Source organism: Meriones unguiculatus, chromosome 2 (assembly GCF_030254825.1).
Source record: "Meriones unguiculatus strain TT.TT164.6M chromosome 2, Bangor_MerUng_6.1, whole genome shotgun sequence".
Classification (NCBI taxonomy): domain Eukaryota; kingdom Metazoa; phylum Chordata; class Mammalia; order Rodentia; family Muridae; genus Meriones; species Meriones unguiculatus.
In genome coordinates this window covers 142,774,684-142,794,605 of record NC_083350.1, presented here as the reverse complement: position 1 = coordinate 142,794,605, position 19,922 = coordinate 142,774,684, and the positions used below count along the sequence as shown (strand labels likewise).

The 19,922-nt window shown below is 43.6% G+C and overlaps 1 protein-coding gene across 2 annotated transcripts in view; it reads right to left on the bottom strand.

The window, feature by feature from the left end:
- LOC132652461 (uncharacterized) overlaps nt 1-19,922 on the bottom strand; it is a 607,788-nt gene that overhangs the window by 146,002 nt on the left and 441,864 nt on the right. Inside the window, exons 1-2 of one of the 2 annotated variants that reach the window (XR_009590060.1) lie at nt 2,168-2,490; nt 1,952-2,019 (exon numbers count right to left, since the gene is read on the bottom strand). The exons of the other annotated variant lie outside the window; for it this stretch is intronic. The gene's annotated coding sequence lies outside the window, so the exon portion shown is untranslated. Of the gene's footprint in view, nt 1-1,951; nt 2,020-2,167; nt 2,491-19,922 lie in introns of those variants that run through there. 2 annotated transcript variants of the gene reach the window in all.

The following is a 19,922-nucleotide window of genomic DNA, read 5'->3' as shown; positions in this document are numbered from 1 at the left end:
GAAAAAAGAAAAAGAAAACAAACAAACCAACACTCTAAAGCACCCACAATTTATCCCAAAGCAGCATGGCTATGAAACCCACATCCTCAGGATATAAGTTAAAAATTTGTGCTGAAATAAACACAGCACAACCACACTTCACCTAGTATCCGTTCACAAAATAATTTTCACGAGATTAATTTTGTTGCTGTTATTTTACTGTGAGATCTGTTATTTACCTTTTCTTATTCTATTTTAAGAGATCCACATCTGAAAACGTGTCATTGTTTTAACAAACCTGAAATAGTTAATTAAGATCTGTTATGTTTTTTTTTTTTTTTTTTTTTTTCTTATTTTAGTTTGAGACATACTAAAAAAACAATACAGGTCAGAAGTCAAAGGGGATGATAGCTGATGGTTTTGATAATGCTAATTATATATTACCAACAAAAAAGGTAGAGAGGGAAGTGTGACTACAAAAGAAAGATAAACATCCCAACGCTGAATTTAAAAAAATAACGAAAAAAACCCTTAAAATGTCTTTGTACTTCACTGTCATAACTCAAAGCCATAATGAAGCCTGAATTAAAAACGTCAGCTTCTGCGGGTGTTGATAACTTGGTTCTTTGTTGGGCAAGTCAAAATGTGTCTGTTTGATAGGCAAAAATGACAGTCTAAAAATGGGAGAAGTGCGTTCTAAAAAAAGAAACACACACACGCACACACACACGCACACACACACACACACACACACACACACACATGACTTTCAAAAAGGCCTGTAATGTACTTGAAGGAAGACCTGTAGGGCAGGAGGTATTATCTTTAGGAAGCCACCAGGCAGCACTAAAAAGCAATGTCCATGTCCAATCAAAATGATTTCTGGGGCTGCCGGGGCTCCTGCATCTCGGCTTCACACTAGACTGGAAACCCTTTGTACTAATTACCAGACTGTACCAGATTTTCTGGTTCAGTTCAATCCTATAATTGACTGACAGTGATGGGCAAGGAAGGAGGAAAATTCAGGCTTGCTGCTGCAAGCGGAAGGTCAGAGATGGCTTCAGAAAGCGCATCACAGCCGGGCACCAAAAATGGGGCTGAGTAGCCATCATCAGCTTGTTCTTCTAATTCCAATGTTGAGAAAAGGAAGAAAACACAGCAGCCTGTAGCTGCTTGAATCTTACAGGGACCCTTAGCATGCAACCAGTTTATGTAAAAAGAACAGAGAGTGGTCATTTCGGATGTCACTGATTTATTCCGCTTTTGCCTAGTCCATAGCTGTTCGGCTCCAAAACTCAAGCGGGGCATCCAGTGTACATGGAATAGACTTCTCTCCTATTTGCAGAAACTCGGAGAAACGGTGCTATTCATTCTAGAGCTCAAAACCTCAGCAGAGATGGAGGCATGTCCAGCTTGGGAAATGGGGTATATCGGAGCTGAGCACTCAAAAGCACTTTACATCAACTTTCTCACACCCTCACTTGCCAAAAATTCACTGGTCCAGACTTTTTGCATCCCTAGCAGCTAATGAAATTGCCTATAAATTCTGAGTTTAAAAAAGTACAAAATAATTTTGATGAACGTAGAGTTAATACATTAAAAAAAAAAAAAAGCTCACAAAAACCCCCACTGAGCCCTGTTTCAAAGATAGCTTCACACCACTGGTATTTACTCTGAACTCTCCTGCACTCGCTGTATTTTTAAATGAAAAGAGCAACCCTCTCCTTTGCACCATGAGACATTAAAAGCACAGGTGTCAGTACCAGGGTCAAAACAGGAACCTGGGCCTTTTGGGAGGCAAGGGAGAATTATGTACTATCATGATGAGGTCAATTGACTTGAAATTTAATCACAGGTTAAGCCCCTTTTTCTTCCCATGCTAAAAAGCAACCTGCACCTGTACCAGCAGCCGCTCGCACCGCACTTGACACGGCAGCCACTTCAATTTTTTAGTTACAAGTCAATTACTTACTGGAATAGAAAGAATATTTCCCTCATTTCCACGGATGGCCACTTTTCTGGAGAAATCTGTCAGGTTTGCTAGAGGAAGAAGGATAAGGAAGGAGGAGGAGGAGGAGAAAGAGAGAGAGGAGAGAGAAGTGAAAGTTAAAAATCCATGGTTCTCCACAAAGTTTCCGAGCTGGGCCAGCCCACCCAGGGCAGAGGAGCTGAGCAATCAACCGCTTACCTTCTCAGCACTGCACAGAGCTCTTGGGGGTGAGGCCTGTCCCAGCTGACAAGTCCTGGGACTTTCGCCATTAAGAGGCTCAAGACTGGGTGCAAGGGTGTGGCCGTGCACCTGAGCACAGGAGCCAGCTAAGTGTGGACAGAGAGAGCCAGCAGGAGAATGTCCCCTGCTACAGCCAGCCCTGTGCAGGGGCTTGGAACACACTGGCTGTGGACTTTTGTCCAAAGCTGTCTTTTTTTTTCTTTTATTTCTTCTTTCTTTCTTTTCTTTTTCTTTTCGTTTCTTTCTTTCTTTTTCTTTCTTTCTTTCTTTCTTTTTTTTTTTTTTAGTGAAGCTAGATTAGTTCATACAAAACTCAACAATACAGCACTGAAACCCATTGTTGATATTCAACATTTTTCACATAGCGGAACAGAATAGACAATACGGTATCCAAGAAACCATGGGCTGGATTGCACAGTGATGATGTTGTGTCCTTTTGGGGGCCTGTAATCCCTTTTATTACCTACCACAGTTAAATAAAAAGCAAAAAACAAAAAACAAACCCCCCCCAAAACAACGCTATGTGTGTGGGACTCTCTCAGAATAAATCTATAACATTGCTATTCTTAGAAATAGCAGAAATTAACATAACGTCTCCTCCCCAGCAGTAAGTCCCAAGGTGTCATTCCCTGTCATGCAAGTTAATAAATTTTAAACCTACTGCTACCCTAACTTTTATGTGAATAGGCTTTTAACGGCAAAATTATTTGCAGATGCTTGTTTAAAATTAATGTCCAAAATGAACTTGGTTTTCCCATGCCTTACTTTAAAAAAAAAAAAATACCTGGAAAGTGAGTTGTTTCAAAGTCCCCAGGATCAGGCTAAGATGACAGAGTCATCCTTACAAACTTCAATTGTTATGAGGGAGCTACTATTTATTCCTCTATTAAAAGAACATTAATTTTCAGGGTTGGGGTGGGGGTTGGTAACCACCCTAATGAACGATTTTTTACTTTTAACCTTATGTTTCAATTTTTTTTTTCCAGCTTGAAAATTCATAACAGTAAAGGCACTCTTTACCAGGCAGGGATGGCCATTAACCTTTCTGGTGATCTGGCCCAATCCCTTTTAAAAGCGAAATCCAGTTCCCACGCTTTTCTCAAGCCTCCCAATGGTCTAGGTAGCCACAGAAGTGATTGTTCCAACTGGGTTCTTTTCATCACTTCTGCAATTGACCAATTGACAACTGATTGATGGTTATCTTTTCAGCCCAACAATGAGGGAAATTACCATCACTATAGCTATGTACAGTAAATGCCTCCGGAGTAAATTACATGATTCTAAAATTCTCCTTAGCTCACTTGGTAAAAACATCAACACAAAAAACTTTCTTTCTGTGCCTGCTTTGCAGCATCGCAGATTTGGCCTTTCCTGTCAGCTGCAGAAAGGGAACTTGACAGCTTCTTTAAAAGGGGAGCATAAAGGAGCCGGGATAAAGGATGTACTGGGCCTGTCTCAAGCGAGTGGCCGTTCTTTGCGTTTGAAAAAAAAATTAAACATTGTGTACAGATAAGCTGTATAATAACACTCCCATGACTGACCGTTCCCTGGGACCTGGACTTTCTCTCTGAACTATCCCTCAACACTGGAGTGACAACACAGGTTCTGAACAGCCAATTTATTCTGCGAGTAGGTGCGAGTTCTCAATTTTTCAACCTTCTTGAGAGTTGCAAGACACCCCAGCTCAGTAAGCTCCAGCAGATGCTGCCGTGAAAAAACTGATACATTCCTCCAGAGGATATGTTGAAAGACAAGCTCTGAAGAATCTGATCCAAATCTAAGCTCACTGTAAACATGGCATGTATTCTCATACATGTAAAGGTGTGTTCTCATACATGTAAACATGAATTGGATTACATTCTCACAGAAAAGGCCCTGATCAAACTTTTTTTTTTTACACACTTACACAATTAAAGTCCCACCCCCACACCCCTGGAAGTAAATATTCTGCTATGGAAAATTCCTATTTGATTACATCTTTAAAGTGGAACAAAACAAAAGTCAAGCCCAAGAAAAGCAAATACACTTATAGACAAGACACAGGCTTTATTGAGCACCTAAATGCTTTAGAACGTCCCACTTAATACTAAAAGACGTTAAGGAACTCGGCTCATTTCTTTTATTGATACAGGGTCTCAAGCAGCCCAGGCTGCTCTTGAACTCTAGGCTGAGGATGGCCTTGAGCTTCTGATTTTCCCACTTCAAGTTTCCCGAGTTGTGGGGATGATACAGGTGTGCCCTTTCCGTTTTATGCCGTAATAGAGATCCAAGTCAGGGCTTTGTCAGCATGCGCTTGCTGAGCTGCATCCTGGGCCCACATTAGCAATTTATAATCTAAACTGTCTTGGCCTTGTTGAACATGGTCACACACTGAGTATTCACGCTCCTCAGGTGGAATTCGTGAACGATCACATGCACTTTTTACAGGTGAGCTCTAAAGACACACGTGTTTTGCAAACACTCATTTGCAAAAGTGTTCCTGGCTATGTCATTGCTTGCGGAAATGGCCATCTCCGGCCCCTGCTTCACCAGGTTTGAAAACCTCCCTGTAAATCCTTTACTCGTTGCAGCAACCTTAAGCTCCCCTCATTACCCCCAATCCTCTTCACGATACAGTTCTAGCGCAGCCTCTCTCATCAGCGTTTCCTCATTCCTCATAGTCCAGAGTCCTAGTCCTTACTATTAGGACATGTCTAGTGTAAACCATGCATTCTATTTTTGCATGTGTTCATGTGTGTGTGTGTGTGTCTGTTTATATGCATGTATGTATATATATATATATATATATATATATATATATATATATATATGTATGTATGATAGATGTACACATGTGTTTCTGGGATGTACCTCCAGAAATGGATGTCTTTCTCTTGCCTCCATTTCTGGAGGTACACTAGAGTCCTTATAGCCTCCTACCAGCGCCTTTTATTGCTGTGGTAAAACACCGATCAAAAGCAACCTGGGGAAGGAAGAAAGGGTTTATTTGGCTTATACTTCCGAGGTACAGTCCATTGAGGAGGGAAGGCAGAAGCTGGAGGCAGAGGGCGCATGGAGACATGGTGCCGGCTGACTTCCACCTCGAGGCTTGCTTAGTCTGCCTCCTTATATAACTCAGGGCCACCTGTCCAGGAGTGGCAGCATCCACAGTGGTCCGGACCCTCCTACGCCAATTATCAGTCAATCAAGAAAATGCCCACAGACATACCACAGGCCAAACCGATTATGGCGGTTAGGTTTGTAGCAACTGGACACAAACCAGAGTCAGCTGGGAAGAGGGGCTCTGACTGGAGAAAATGCCTCCAGAAGATTAACCTATAGTAGCTGGGATGTGGTGGCGCATGTCTGTGATCCCAGCACTCAGGGAGGCAGAGGCAGGCAGATCTCTGTGAGTTCGAGTCTAGCCTGGTCTGCAAAGTGAGTCTAGGACAGCCAAGGCTACACAGAGAAAGCCTGTCTGGGGGGGGGGGGGTGGAGAGAAAGATATATATATAGAGAGAGATTAGCATGTAGACACATATGTATTTTCTTTTTTTCTGAGACATGAATTCTCTGCGTTGCCTTGGCTGTCCTGGACTCGAACTCACATCGATCTGCCTGCCTCTGCCTCCCTGAGTGCTGGGACTAAAGGTGTTTACCACCACACCCGGCTAGCATTCTATTTTCTTAACTAGTGATTGATGTGGGAGGGTCTAGCCTACTGTGGGAATGTGGTCCTGGGTGTTATAAGAAAGCAGGCTGAGTGAGCCATGCGGCATGAAACAGCAAGCCGCACCCCTCCACGGCGTCCGCCTCAGCTTCTGCCCTGACTTCCCTGGGTGAGGGACCGTGAGCTCTAAGATGAAGTAAAGCTGTTTCTCATCCTGGTGTTTTGTCACAGCGATGGAAACTCCAACCAAGACACTGCTGCCTTGAGGTCCCCTTCTTCCTAGGCATGTCAGGTTAACCCTGAAGCTATAGTGCACAGATCTATCAGGGCTGTTTTGATTAGTGACTTTAACACTCAGTTCACATTCCACGTCACCACTTTACCAAGATCTCCTTGGTAATGAGGCTCTTCTTCCACCTCTCCCTGTGGGTGGGTGTTGGGGATCCAAACTCACATCCAGGTTATTATTTTTGTGCAGGAAGCAATTTACTAACTGAGACGTCTCCCCAGTTCCACTGTTTATTTCATCCGTGTGTGTGTGTGTGTGTGTGTGTGTGTGTGTGTGTGTGTGTGTATGTTTTGAGACAGGGTTTGTCTGGGAACTCACTCTGTACACGAGGCTGTCCTTGAACTCAGAGATCTGCCTGCCTCTGCCTCCGGAGAGCTGGGATTAAAGGCGTTCCCCACCACTGCCCAGCTCTTATTTAACTTTTAAGACAGGTTCTCTTGTAATTCAGACTGGCCTTTTTTAACACCCAATGCTTGGGATTTAGCCTTGATGAGTCCAGGGATTATAGGTGACCTTAAAAGCAAGAATCTGAGAATTTGCATAAAAGCATCTTCTCAAAACCAATCACTTGGAATATGGAATTCTCTGTAGAAACAGCCACATTTTTGCAGGCCAGGCCAAGAGATGCCTGTTTAGTTTGTAACTGTGATAGTATCTAACACCTCTTCCCACTAAAACCCAGCAGTCAGAAGCACTTGAATAAACACTTTATGTAAATTGCTTCCTTAGGAGGCAAACATTGTCACTGTCACTGTCACTCCAAATAAGCAGATAGGACTTGCACTATATCCTCGAGCTCAGATACAGGATGCGGCTTGGCAAAAGAACGTTGCTCAGCCAGAGGACCTGAGTCCCATCCCAAGACCCACATGGCAGAAGGAGAGAGGAGACTCCGTAATCCTCTAACCTAAACACGTGCCCACACCCTTTTTCTCTCTACCCTTCTTTCCCAAATAAATAAGTAAATAAATACAAAAACAGTTCCAAAGAGAAGAAGCTGGGACTGCAGAAGGCAACTCTCAAGGCTGCTTACTCAGCAAACAGCAGGTCTGGGATGGACACTCAGTTCTGTTGAGCTCCAAGATTCCTGTGCTAGGAGGAGTCACTGTGCATACAGTATTGGTTCTTAGTGAAGGTTGGGAGAGTGAGTCTTAAATATGGGGGAGGAAGGCATTTATCCCCACAGAAGCAACCTGAGGTGCCTTAGTCAAAACATCTCTGTGTTATTCTGATTTCTCTTTGTTTGAACGTACCTTAGTGACCCGGATGCCTTCCTCAATGTTTTCAGTTCCCAGCATCTTCTCTAGGGACTGTTACTCTATGTGTTTCCTTTCCTATCGAGAACAGCTACTGCTTCCAGGTCTAAGGCTTCTCCACTCCAATGATGGGTCCATGCACACACACACACACACACACACACACACACACACACACACACACCAAAACCAACCAACCAACCAACCAACTAACCAACCAAAGCCAACCAACAAAAGCTTAATCTGTAGGGCTGAGCACTCCAGGCCTTGGAGCTGGTGTTTTCCACTGAGTTTTCAGTGTGGTAACACCAGGATGGTGGTGTGAGTCATGTAATAAGATGTATAACAAGACCATCCAGGCTGGCCTGAGTGTCAGCTTCCTCAGAGGGCTCTCACTTGACAGGTTCTATCACTGGTCTTTTGGAGAGTCGGTTGGGGGTTCTGGGCGTCTATTCAGTTACATGCTTTTGTATGTTATTTCATAGAAATTTGGATTATGATACTTATTATCAACTTTTCAGGACCTAGAACCTCTAAGGAGACAAAGCTCGGGGCATGACTATGGGTAACTTTCTAGGCAAGGTGGAAGCCCTATCCTGAATGGACAACATCCCACAGGTTGAAGTCCTAGACTGAATAAAAAGAAGAAAGCGGCTGAGCTTCAGCTCACTGCTCTGTTTTCTGAGACAGTGTGAACAGCTGCTTCAAGCTTGGATACAGTGTAAACAGTGGCCTTGAGCTTGGATACAGTGTGAACATTGGCCTTGAACTTGGATACAGTGTAAACAGTGGCCTTGAGCTTGGATACAGTGTGAACATTGGCCTTGACCTCGGATACAGTGCGAACAGCCACTTTGAGTTTGGATACAATGTGAACAGCCTCCTCAACATCCGGACAAGATGGAGTAAACCATCATGCCAAACCTTGCAGCCCCAAATCAACCCTTCCTTCTTTAGGCTGGCTTTGTTAGGTACCTTTGTCACAGCAGAGAGAAATAGACTCCACAGTCCTTTGAGGAAGTGAGGGTGAAGTGCCTGTGCCTGTGAGAGGAGGAATATCTTTGCCCTTGACTTCTAAGCCTTTGACTTAGGACTACTTATGCAACCTAGCACTAGATATTCTGAGTTAATAGGTCGGCAATGGGTCCTGAGTGGCAGTAATTAAAAAAAAAAAGTTATTCCAAAGACTGATGAAGCGTTAAGTGTAGAATTGCTTTCGAATCTGGCAGGAGCCAAAGGTTCAGCTTTGGCCTTGAAGCAGAGATGGTAGCATGTGACATAGGTTATGCTTGATATCCTTGAGCACCTTTGTATGGTGGGAATAAAATGATTCACTAGGGCATCAAAGCAATCCTGGATAGGATATGGTGGAGGTAGCCAGGGATATATAGGAAGGAAAGGTAGAATGCAAAGAAATGTGCTTTTCTGCTTGGGTGCTGGCTGTCTCCTCTGCACACATTTCTTGGCATTCTGGTCCCAACCTCTGTCCTGCTTGACTTGGCTGCCAGGAGTTTTAGAGGATACTCCCTTCCTACATGCTCTTGGGGGCCATGGTCCAGCATTCTGAAATATCTGCGTCCTTATTAGTTTGGTTATGAAAGTCAATGCAAGCTCAGATTTTTTTCCCCTTAAATTCTAGATATGAGGTTTCCTCTTTTAAAAAAAAATTTTTTTTACTTGTTTGTTAAGACCAGTTTCTGGTAGTTTAGGCTGGCTTTGAACTCTGTATGCAGCTGAGAATAATGACAAGCATCAGGTCCCCCTGGTTATACCTCCAGGGTGCTGGGATTCCAGGCATAAACCAATACAATCCATTTATGTGGCACTGGGGATGGAGCCCATGGCTTCATGTATGCTACACAAACATTACCAGCAATGCTACATCCCAGCTCTTAGATGTGCATTTAATTGTCCACAGGAACTCTGGTACCCAAGTTTCACTGTGCATCAAACTGTTCATCATGTTCCTGTAAGGCTGTGTCCACTACTATCTCTGGCAAGTGAGGGGGTCATCGGCCGCATCACCACCAGCACTGTGGTCCCCCAACCAAGAAGGCTTCAATGAAGGGCTCTCATTTATCAGTCCAGGAACCTAGCAGTTTTCCATTTTTAAGATCAGTTTCACTTCTTGTATTCTTGTTCCAAGTTTAATCTTCTGTTGTCTCTCATGAGCTCAAAACAAATCTCTCCATTTCTCCATCCTTTCGGCTCGGGCCATCCTCCATTCTCAGTCAGTGATGTTAGTCTGAGATGCAGCCCTGCTTCTTCTACTCTCCAGGTCCTGCAGCATTGGTCTCTGGGCAAAAAAAGGATGAATCGAGGTGTCCCGAGTGAACATGAAACAAGATCTGTGTCACAAGATCTTCAGTCCAGCCTGGGGTTCGGGAAAAAGTTTCCCCCAAATCAGTTACCGCTCTTCTAGCTGGGCTGCCGGCACCAGGGCAGGGGACAGTGAGACCCAGTCAGGTGGCAACCAGGAAACCGCAGCAGCTGGGTGAGCTCTAGTGGTGACTGCAGCAGTTCTGTGGTGACTGCCTAGCCAGCACTCCAGTCCAGAGGTCCAACTGTGAATTCTTCAGGGAGAAGGGAGGCCCTTCTCTCCTCAGTGCTACAGCTCAGAATAAAAAGCCAGTCTCCATCATCCTTCGCTGAGGTAGATTGCGGTCACCGGTCACCGTTTTATTTCATGTAAAACAGGGACTAATAAACCTTGGGCAGTGGGGAGGGTTTCTGAGGATGCATTCATGCCATTGGCTGGGACTCAGGACGGGGGGGCCACTCTGTTTACTACAGGAAAGATAACAGGTGACAAGCTCCTGTGACTGAGAGCCTGGAGCCACTTTGAGGTTGTGTCACTGCTCCCCACCCTCCCCAAGGCAGGCGCTGAGACAAGGAGAGAGCTGTTTCCCACACCTTCCATTCTCAGGATGAGATTTTAAATCTCAAGTCTGAGATTTTGGGGTTTGAATATGTTCTTTCTCACTAGTCCCTTGCCAATTCCCCTGGAGGCATGGTCCAAGTGCCCCACAACCTCCAAACAGGTTGATGAAATGAAATCTCCCCCAGGACCAGATCTGATGCAGGAGCCAGAGGGCAGGAATTCGGAAAGCCGTGTTGGTTCCGAACACACGGAGACAACTGTGGGTGCAGCTACTGTGGGGTTGTGCTCTGCCAGCGCTGACACTGTGTACAGTGGGTTCTGTGGAGGCACACACAGACACACAATACCACACACAGAAATAGGAAAACAGTAGTAGGAAGAGACAGTGGGAGCGGTGATCTTCTCACAAAACAGGTTTTGCCTTTGAGGAACGGTCTAGTTTGCATAAGCAGCCCCTAATAAAAGGCAGCGGCCGTGTTTTCAAAGCATTTTATGCAGATCAGCAGGTGCGGAAGGGTGCCACTCTTAAGAAACAGTTACTTCTGAGCGCCTGTAAGCTCTCCACAACTGCCTCGGTGCCCTGGGTAGCATAATCTCACAATTCACTCTTTCTGGGGAAGAGGCCATTGAGGCAACGTCTGAGGTAGCCCAGGCCGCCCTGCAACTCGCTACGTAGCTGAACACAACCTTGAAAACCTTGAATTCCGGATCCTGCAGGCCTGTGCTACCATACCTGCAAACGCTGACTTGTTTTTTTTTTTTTTTTTAATATAGTTGAAATGAGAAGTAGGACACATTTCGCTTCATCCGTTCCAACTGTGCATTAATTAAGCCGGCTTCGACATTTCCCTACAGTTAGTTACGCCAGCTTCCATGTCTTTCTGATAATTTTCATCGCCCCAAAAAGCCCAGTTTGGTAATATTTACACCAACAGATGAGACGCTAGAAAGGAACTGAGCCGTGTTGAGACCTAAGCCCAAGACAACAAGGCCCTGAAGAGTGACGTTCTGCCCCGCTAGGCCAGGCTGTGATAGAGTCAGTCTCCATAGCTCCCAACAATTCCCCTTCCTCCCATTGGGATCTAGCCTTCCTCTCTCCCACCCTGTGTCTCTGACAGGGTTTGCTCTGTAGCCGTGGTTGACCTTAAGCCTAGGATTCTCTGTCCTCAGCCCCTGGGTGCTAGGCACGGAGCCTTTCTTTCACTTTAAAAGGTTTAGAGGGTGTGGCAGTGCACCCTGTAATCCCAGCACTTGGGAGGCAGAGGCAGGCGGATCTCTGTGGGTTTGAGGCCAGCCTGGTCTACAAAGCGAGTCCATGACAGCCACAGCTACACAGAGAAACCTTCTCTTAACTACTGCTCCACTCCCCCCCCAAAAAAAAAAAACTTGCATTCTTTAAAAAGTTATAAAGTTAGATGTGCACAGCCTGGGCTATGAAGCAAGACTTTGTCTTCTAATAAAACAAAAGAAACCGCATACTTCTATATGATCATGCATGTACTCTTGTGTACCTGTGTGCAAATGCTTGTGTGACTGTGTTCTCCAAGCAGTGGTTAAAAGGCTGAGTGTTAGAGCTGGAGTTATAGCTCAATGGGTGGAATGCTTACCCAGCAGGCATGTACAAGGTCCTGAGTTAGATCCTCAACACCACATAAACTGGGTGTGATGACACATGCCTGTCATCCTAGCACTCTGGAGGTAGAGGCAGGAGGGTCAGGAATTCAAAGTCACCCTCAGCTACCCAGCAAACTCAAGGCTAACTTGGGCTATGTGAATCCTTGCTGGAAAAAAAAAAAAAAAAGCCTTGGTTTTGGAATTAGACTGTTTAAATAAATAAAAACCTCAGACCATATTAGCAGTGTGATGCCAAGACTAGAATGTGGGTGACTGGGTGTTTCTCATCTGCAAACAATGGGAGGAGCTGCCTCATTCGAAGGTGGGACATGAGATGGTTATCTGAAACAGCCTAACATGGCGTGAACTCTAGTTCACAACATGGCCCCATCATTGCCAGCGTTGTCATGACCTCCTCCCATTTCAAGAGCCAGCTCTAATGACCACCCCTTCCCTCCAGTGACCATGTGTATTAAGTTTTGCATTAGACGTTAGGAAAGATGACCCGGCCCTTCTCCCCATACAATGTGAGCATTCAATGACAGAGAGGGATTGACGGAAAGGGTTGTCTATCAGATAATCCCTTTAAAATCTTATTTTTGCAGCTCATACAATGAAGTTAACAATAACACATAGCGACATAGTTATTTTTTTACAAAAATATTAGGAACCACATGATGGTTCCCAACCCTGCATCTGACACTTAGTAAGACTGTCATTTTTTTTTTCTTGTCAATCAAGCCCCACCCCCAACCCTGCATTTCTCTTCTCTCTTCCTTTGCCTGAAGGTCTTTTCTCCAGGCTATGGCCACATTCAGTCTCCATGCAAAGTTGGTGCATGAAGATTGCTTCCCCCCTTATCAGGATGGACAGCCCTGCGAAAACCATAGTAATCTAGGAGGCCGAAGCAGGGGGATGGTGGGTTCAACGCCAGCCTGAGCTTTTTGGTGAGACCCTGTTTCAGAACAAAACAACAAACCATCAGCCCATCCCGCAAACCTAAAACAAGCGGCGGGACATGAAGAAGCTGGCATCCTCCGAGCCACAGGGCGGTCCTAAGACTTCCACTGGAGAAGGCCCATGGAGATGCCGACTGACAGTGAAATACGACGGATCCAGACAGACAAATTCTGCATGTTTTCTATCATGTGAAATCTAGGTGTTAAGATGGACACATAAAAAATAGAAAGGGAACCAAGTCTGGGAGGAACCCAAAGGGAGGGAGTTGGGGAATGAGGGTGAGAAAATGGAAGAGAGAGAGAGAGAGAGAAAGACACATGTTACACATTTGCTCACATTTGGACTCTAGATTTAAACACACACATATGATGTGAACATAGAGAGGACCATCATGTGGTTCCTGTTATTTGTGCACGAAGGGGAGGAAGGACAAAAGAGGGTAATGGGGGTTGAGCAAACTGCAGTGATATACAGTGAAAATGTCAGGACGAGACCCATTATCTTGCAAGCTAATTAAAAAAAATTAATAGAAAGATTCTGTAGATGTCTTGGAAAGGGCCTTCATTGATTTTATTATTTCCTTCCTTAAGCAAGTGTGTAGTCTATCAAAACCAGCCAGAGTTCACCTTTTCCAACAGTTTTATTAAGATTTCATACTCAAGGATCAGTGGTATGTAATTTTGGAGCTTGATGCCAGTTTTAATTAATTTTCATAGGTTTGCTAATTAACAAATTAAGAAGTGGGGCTTACCCAGTGGAAAATAATTGGAAGATCACTGGCTAGCATTATCACTGAGGTTTTGGTGTAAATTTGTTTAAGATTAGCTAGAACTCTGAGAGAAGTAATTACAACGTCAAACTGAAAAGGGGTGTCTGAGTGTCCTTTTTAGAAGCAGGAGATACCATTTTTGCTGGGGGCTCCAGAAGCTTCTTTTTGCCTCTGTGTTGATGACTAGGAGAGGAATATCATTACAACCGTCGTCAGTACCAGTGTGATGGGTACACAGGGATGCTGGTGAAAAAAAAAATTACAGAGATGAGAAACCAGGCCCTGAGAGCAGGTGGTGCCTGGAAAGAGGGTAATGGAGGCTCGAGATAGCAAACTACCAAAGCTTCCTCCTCCGCAGGCCTCGAAGGGGACAGCATTCCCAACTTGAAGCCACCAAACTGAGAGGAAAGCACGTTTTCTGTAAAGTTAATATCGGACAACCCTTAAAAGGACAGAGGGGTGTCAAAATAAGGGAGCGTCCTCAGCCAGGAACACAGTATGTCTGAACCCCACCATCACTAGAGCAGGGAGAAATGCAACTTCCCAGGGGATGGCTATGAGGACTGAGTTAATATAGGCAAGTCTTGAAGAACCATGCCGTCTGCACAAACAGGAAGAAAAGCAGTGTTCCCTGGGACAGCCCCCCAGCCTCTTCTGGCTCCTCAAGACACCGTGGGAGGTCCAAGGGACAGTGATACCAAGGGTCAACATGCTGACTGGGACTCTACAGGACATCCATATACCCTGATCCCAGCCACTTTATTCTAGGACTCCGGTTCTCAACATTCCTAATGCTGCAACCCTTTAATGCAGTCTCTCATGTTTGTGGTGACCCCCAACCATAAAGTTATTTTCATCGCTCCTTCCTAACTTCAATTTTGCTACCGCCACAAATTGCAATGTACGTATCTGTATTTTTTAATGGTCTTGGGCAACCCCTACGAAAGGGTCATCTGACCACCACAGGGTCACAACCCACAGGTTGAGAACCAATGATTTAGGGGCTTCCACGAAACAGTATGCTGTGGAAGGTGTCTGCCACCCTAGCTCTGAGGAGAGGCCAGCATGAGAATGCAAGAGCTCAGGGGCAGCCTGGGCAACAGTAAAAAAAAAAAAAAAAAAAAAGATAAACACATAAAGGCCTCAGAAACAGTTTCACTCAAAGATATTCATGTTATTTATATTAAAATTTTAAAAATCTAAATGTCAGAAAATAGAGGAATAAACTAAGTATTTTCTAATGGATGACAGTGGTGTTTTAGATGGGATGTTATAGTGTAATTTAAAATATCAGCCCTGCGATCTTTTGTAATGAATGTTCATTATATGTAAAATGCCAGTGTAAGTGGAATTGGGAACATAGTAGCTAGGGTATGGTTTTAAAATTATTTTAGATGTATTTTAAAAAATGATTTCTTTTATTTTTTGAGGTTACAATATAATTACATCATTTTTCCTCCTCTCTCAAAGCTCTCTCATCAACTCCTTTTTTTTTCTCTTTTTCAGATTTATGGCTGTTTTTTTGTCATTAATCACTGTTGCATACATATGTGTATATACATATATATCCCTAAATGCATAAATGTGACCTGCTCAGTCTGTACACCGTTACATGTATGTATATAGTTTTAGGACTTGACCGTAACTAATTGGCATCCTCTTCCCTGGGGAAGACAATTTCTCCCACTCTCAATGCTCGTTAGTCGCCTGAAGTTCTTTGTGTAGAGTTGACTTCTTTCATGTGTGGGAGTGTTTTGCCTGCCTGTGTGTCTGCGCCTCATTGTGAAGTTCCCACAGAGGCCAGAAGAGGGAGGCAGATCCCCTGGAGCTGGAGTTACAGGGAGTTGTGGGTCAACACGTGGGTGTTGGGAATTCAGCCAGGGCTCTGTGCAACTGCTAAGCTGCCTCTCATGCCCCTGTAGTAAGGTTTTGACTACTTAAGGCATATCAAGAATATAGCTTCTCAAAAGTACACACATGAATCAAGAGACGATTTCGGAGTATTAGAAACGGGCTTGCATTTTTCTGAAAGGGGAAGGTAGTAAATCCTTCAGACTTTGTGCTCCATGGTCTTTGTTGCCCGAAGGCGCTTTGTGGAAAATAGCCACAGGGCAATACTTGCTCCTAAAGCCTTTTGTCATGAAGGCAGGTCTCTGACTTGTTATTTTGCTAGCTGAATCTGAATGGCAGGTGCATTTATGGCGTTCTAACATTCTTCTGAAGTTTTTTTCAGTAAGAAAAGTTCCCATCACCTAACAGCCCCCCACCCAACTTCCTCCCTCCTGTACTCCTCCATCTCTGTCTGAGGGGATCTGGCTAAATTGCCCAGGAAGGCCTCAAGCACACACCTACTCCTCTGGCAGTTAGGTTTTCAAACGTGTGCCTCCATACCTGGCTGAAAAGTTACTTTCATAATCTGAATTAAAACATAAAAACTATAAATGTAAAATATCTTTTCTGGCATTTTGGGTTGGTTCCTAGTGCTGCAAAAATAAAACAGTAACAACAACAACAACAAGAAAGTAAAAACAAAACAGCAACAACAAAAAACCCAAAACCAAAAATCCCAAACAAACCCAGCACACACAGCCTATGGCGCATGAGAAACAGCTTGGGTAGAACCCACGTATCCAACTAGAGGCCCCACCCGTCAGATCTGCAAGTTTGTCTCTTCAGGAGCCATTTGTTGAAGGCTGACTCCCAGTAGATAGTCTTAGGAGGTCTTTGGGAAGCACAAGGACTCTTCCTTCATGAGGTTTAGTGTCCTTGTCACAGAGGCCCCACAGAGAGCAGGCATGCCCCTCTCCACACTTTCAGGACCAGAGAAGCATTAAACCCTGAAACAGGAGCCTCATCAAACTCTATAAATCTGTCATGATTGCATCCTGAGTGTCTACTTTCCATTGGGAGGACCAAACTTTAGATGTTTACCCGATATCATTCATGGTAATTCGTCACAACAACCCAAACAGACTAAGAGATCATAATGGTCCTGTCAAGTCATAACAGCCCACACCACATTTCAGCTCTCTTATTCCCTAGCTTGTAAGGCCCGAGGCCCTGGGCTTGGCTGCTGGTGGTACCTCAGGATCTTTTGGGTCACTCTGTCCCAAGGGCTTGCTCCAACCGTATGTTGTGGCTTGCTCCAACCATATGCTAGGGAACGAGGCCTAGGACACACTGCAGAGTCCTGCCCTGGTCACACTTGTCCCAACCCATAGTTTAGCTTTCAGTGTCAAGAGGCTTGGAAATCACTGCTGGAAAATTTCTCAATTCTCTGAATCCTTAAAAAAAAAAAAAAAAAAAAAAAAAAAGGTATTTACATATGTACATAAAGTACCTTAACATTTGCTTGATTTTTTTTGTATTTGTAATTTTTTAAAATTTATTTTATTATTATTTGTTGTTCTCCAAAATGATTTCTCTCCCTCCACCTCTCTCTCTCTCTCCTTCTCCCCCCCCCCCGTGTGTGTCTGGGTGTGAGTGTGCTATGGCACACATGTGGAGATGACTTTCAGAAGTTGGTATCTCCTTCCACTGTGCTGGTTCATAGCTTTAGACTCAAGTTGTGAGGCTTGGCTGTGAGGGCCTTTACCTGCTGAACATCTCAGTGGCAACTGGTTATCTTTACCTTTTCCCCCCAGATATTTATCACAGAAAAGTTCTGCAGCCATCATGGTGTAGTAACAAAATGCAAATCCAGACGCGGCAGAAGGTTCTGGATTTTTGTTTGTTTAAAATGGTTCCCAGCCACATAGAAAGTGATGAGTCTCACTACGGCATCTTCATACAGATATGTCATCATGTTTTGTTCTAATTCATTCCCCTCCCCTGCTGCTCTTTTCTGTCACTTGTGGCCCTCTCGGGCTGATTTTCTTGCTCCACACATGTGGTCACCCTGCTGCTTTCCTACCATATAGATTTCATTACCCTCTCCCTCTCTTGCTGCCCTCTCACCACTTACACACACACACACACACACACACACACACACACACACACACACACAGCTAAATTTACATCTAGGCTCCACACATGAAAATGAACACGCAGCACTTGTCTTTCTGAGTTTGGTTTATTTTTGTTTAATGTAATGGTTTCTAGCTCCACACATTTTCCTACAAATGTCATGATTTCATTTTCCCTCGTAGCTGCCTAAAATTCCTTTGAGTACATGTACCACATTTTTTTTCTCCATTCTTCCGTTGATAGACAGCCAGCCTCATTCTCTATCTTGGCTATTGTGAGTAAAGCAGCACAAACATGAACGAATGGATGTCTCTGGGACATCTTAGCTTACAGCCCTTTGGGGATGTGCTAAGGAACAGCAGCGCTGGTTCCCTCGGAAGTTCTATTTCTAGGTTTTGAGAAACCTCTCCGCTGACTTCTAGTGGTTCAAACAGTTGGCGCTCCCACACCCTCGCTAGCCTTTGCTGTCATGTGTTTCCATGCTGGCCATTCTAACCGGGGGAGGTGATCTCAACGCACCTCCTGTTTGTATCTCCTGCCCCAATGGCTGAGAATTTCGAACATTATTTTAAGTATGTATTGTCCATTTGTGTGTTGTTGTTGTTGTTTTTTGTTTTTTGTTTTCTTTCAAGAACTCTCCATTTAGTCATTAGCCCACTTGTTGACTGGGATGGCCCATTGTGTGAGTTCAATTTTTGCAGTTCTTTATATGTTCTAACTCCACACCCTAAAATGTAGTTGGCAAAGATTTCTTGCCATTGTGTACACAGCATATCCAACCTTTAGACGCTGCGAATGATGTCATCTACAAAGTTCAACACTCAAGAACGAGGCAATCAAGCACAAAAAAATTGCCCCCCAAATCATTCTTCTACCCACCCCATCTCAAAATCTTTTAAATAACTTATGATTTTGTATTGGGCCACATCTGTACTACCCTTGGGCTGAGTGTGGCTCAGGCCATGGGTTGGACACACCTACACATATCTCTTTTCTCTGGGGACTGTGTACTTTGCTGTGCAGAAGCTTTTAATGCTCCGGAATCTCATTTTTCAGTTCTCGGGATTATTGTCCATCCCAGGGCAAAGTCCTTGACTATGGTTTCTCCTGTTTCTAGATGTTTCAGGGTTTCATATCTAATGGTAAGTAAGGTCTTCAAGCAATTTTAAATGATTTTTGTGCATGATGTAAATATAGATCAACTTTCAACCTCTCTGTGTGGAAATCGAACTTTCCCAGAACTGTTTGTTGACGAAGGTATGTTTTTCCACTACATGTTTTTGGGTTAATTTCAGGGTCCTCTATTTGATCCCATCAGCTTACATGTCTCTTCCAGTACTGTTCTGTTTTCGTCACTGTGGCTCTGCAGTCTAATTTAAAGTCAGGTATTGTGATATCGCTGGCATTGCCTTTTCTAGGTAGGATTGTTTTAGATGTTTGGGATTGTTTGTTTGTTTGCTTGCTTTTTTTGTGCTTCTTTGTGAATTTTAGGATTGTCTTTTCTACTTACATAAAGAAGGCCGTTGGACTTTTGATGGGTATAACATTGAATCCGTAGACTGTTTTTCACAATAGTAATCTTGCCAATTCCTGAGCATGGGAGATCTTTCCATCTTTTATTTTATTTTTAAAATTTCTTTCTTAATGTTTTCATTGTAAAGCACTTTTATACCTTTCGTTAGAATTTTACTTATTTATTTATTGAAGTTATTATGAATGAGTTTTTTTTTCCCTGATGTTTCTTAATATTTGGTTATTAGCATCTAATCTTGTGTGTTGACTTTGCTGAAAATGTTTACAGGATCTAAGAGGCTTGCAATGTCTTTACTGATATGGTCATGTCTACAAATAGAGATACTTTGACGTCTTTCCTGTTCATATATACATGTCTCTTGTCTAAAACCTCCATCACAATGTTGAATAAGACTGGAGAGAATGGACAACCTTGTCATGTTTCAGAGAAAATGATCTCAGTATTTTCCCATCTAGAATAATGTTGGCTATAAGTTTGTTATGTATTGCTTTTATCTATCTATCTATCTATCTATCTATCTATCTATCTATCTATCTATTTATTTTTTGGTGAGGTGTGTTTCTTCTAATTGTAATTTTTTGAGGCTTTTTGTCATGAAGGGATACTGAATTTTGTCAAAGATCTTTTCTGCATCTATTGAACTGATCATATGTTTTCTATCCTTAGCCATGGAGCTGGTCATGCATTTGTGTGTTGTCTTTACATAGTGTGTGCATATTGGCCTTGTCTCAAGTGTATTATATGTGCTGTTGAACCAGCACAGACTTGTCTTGATAAGATAAAAGTCTGTGT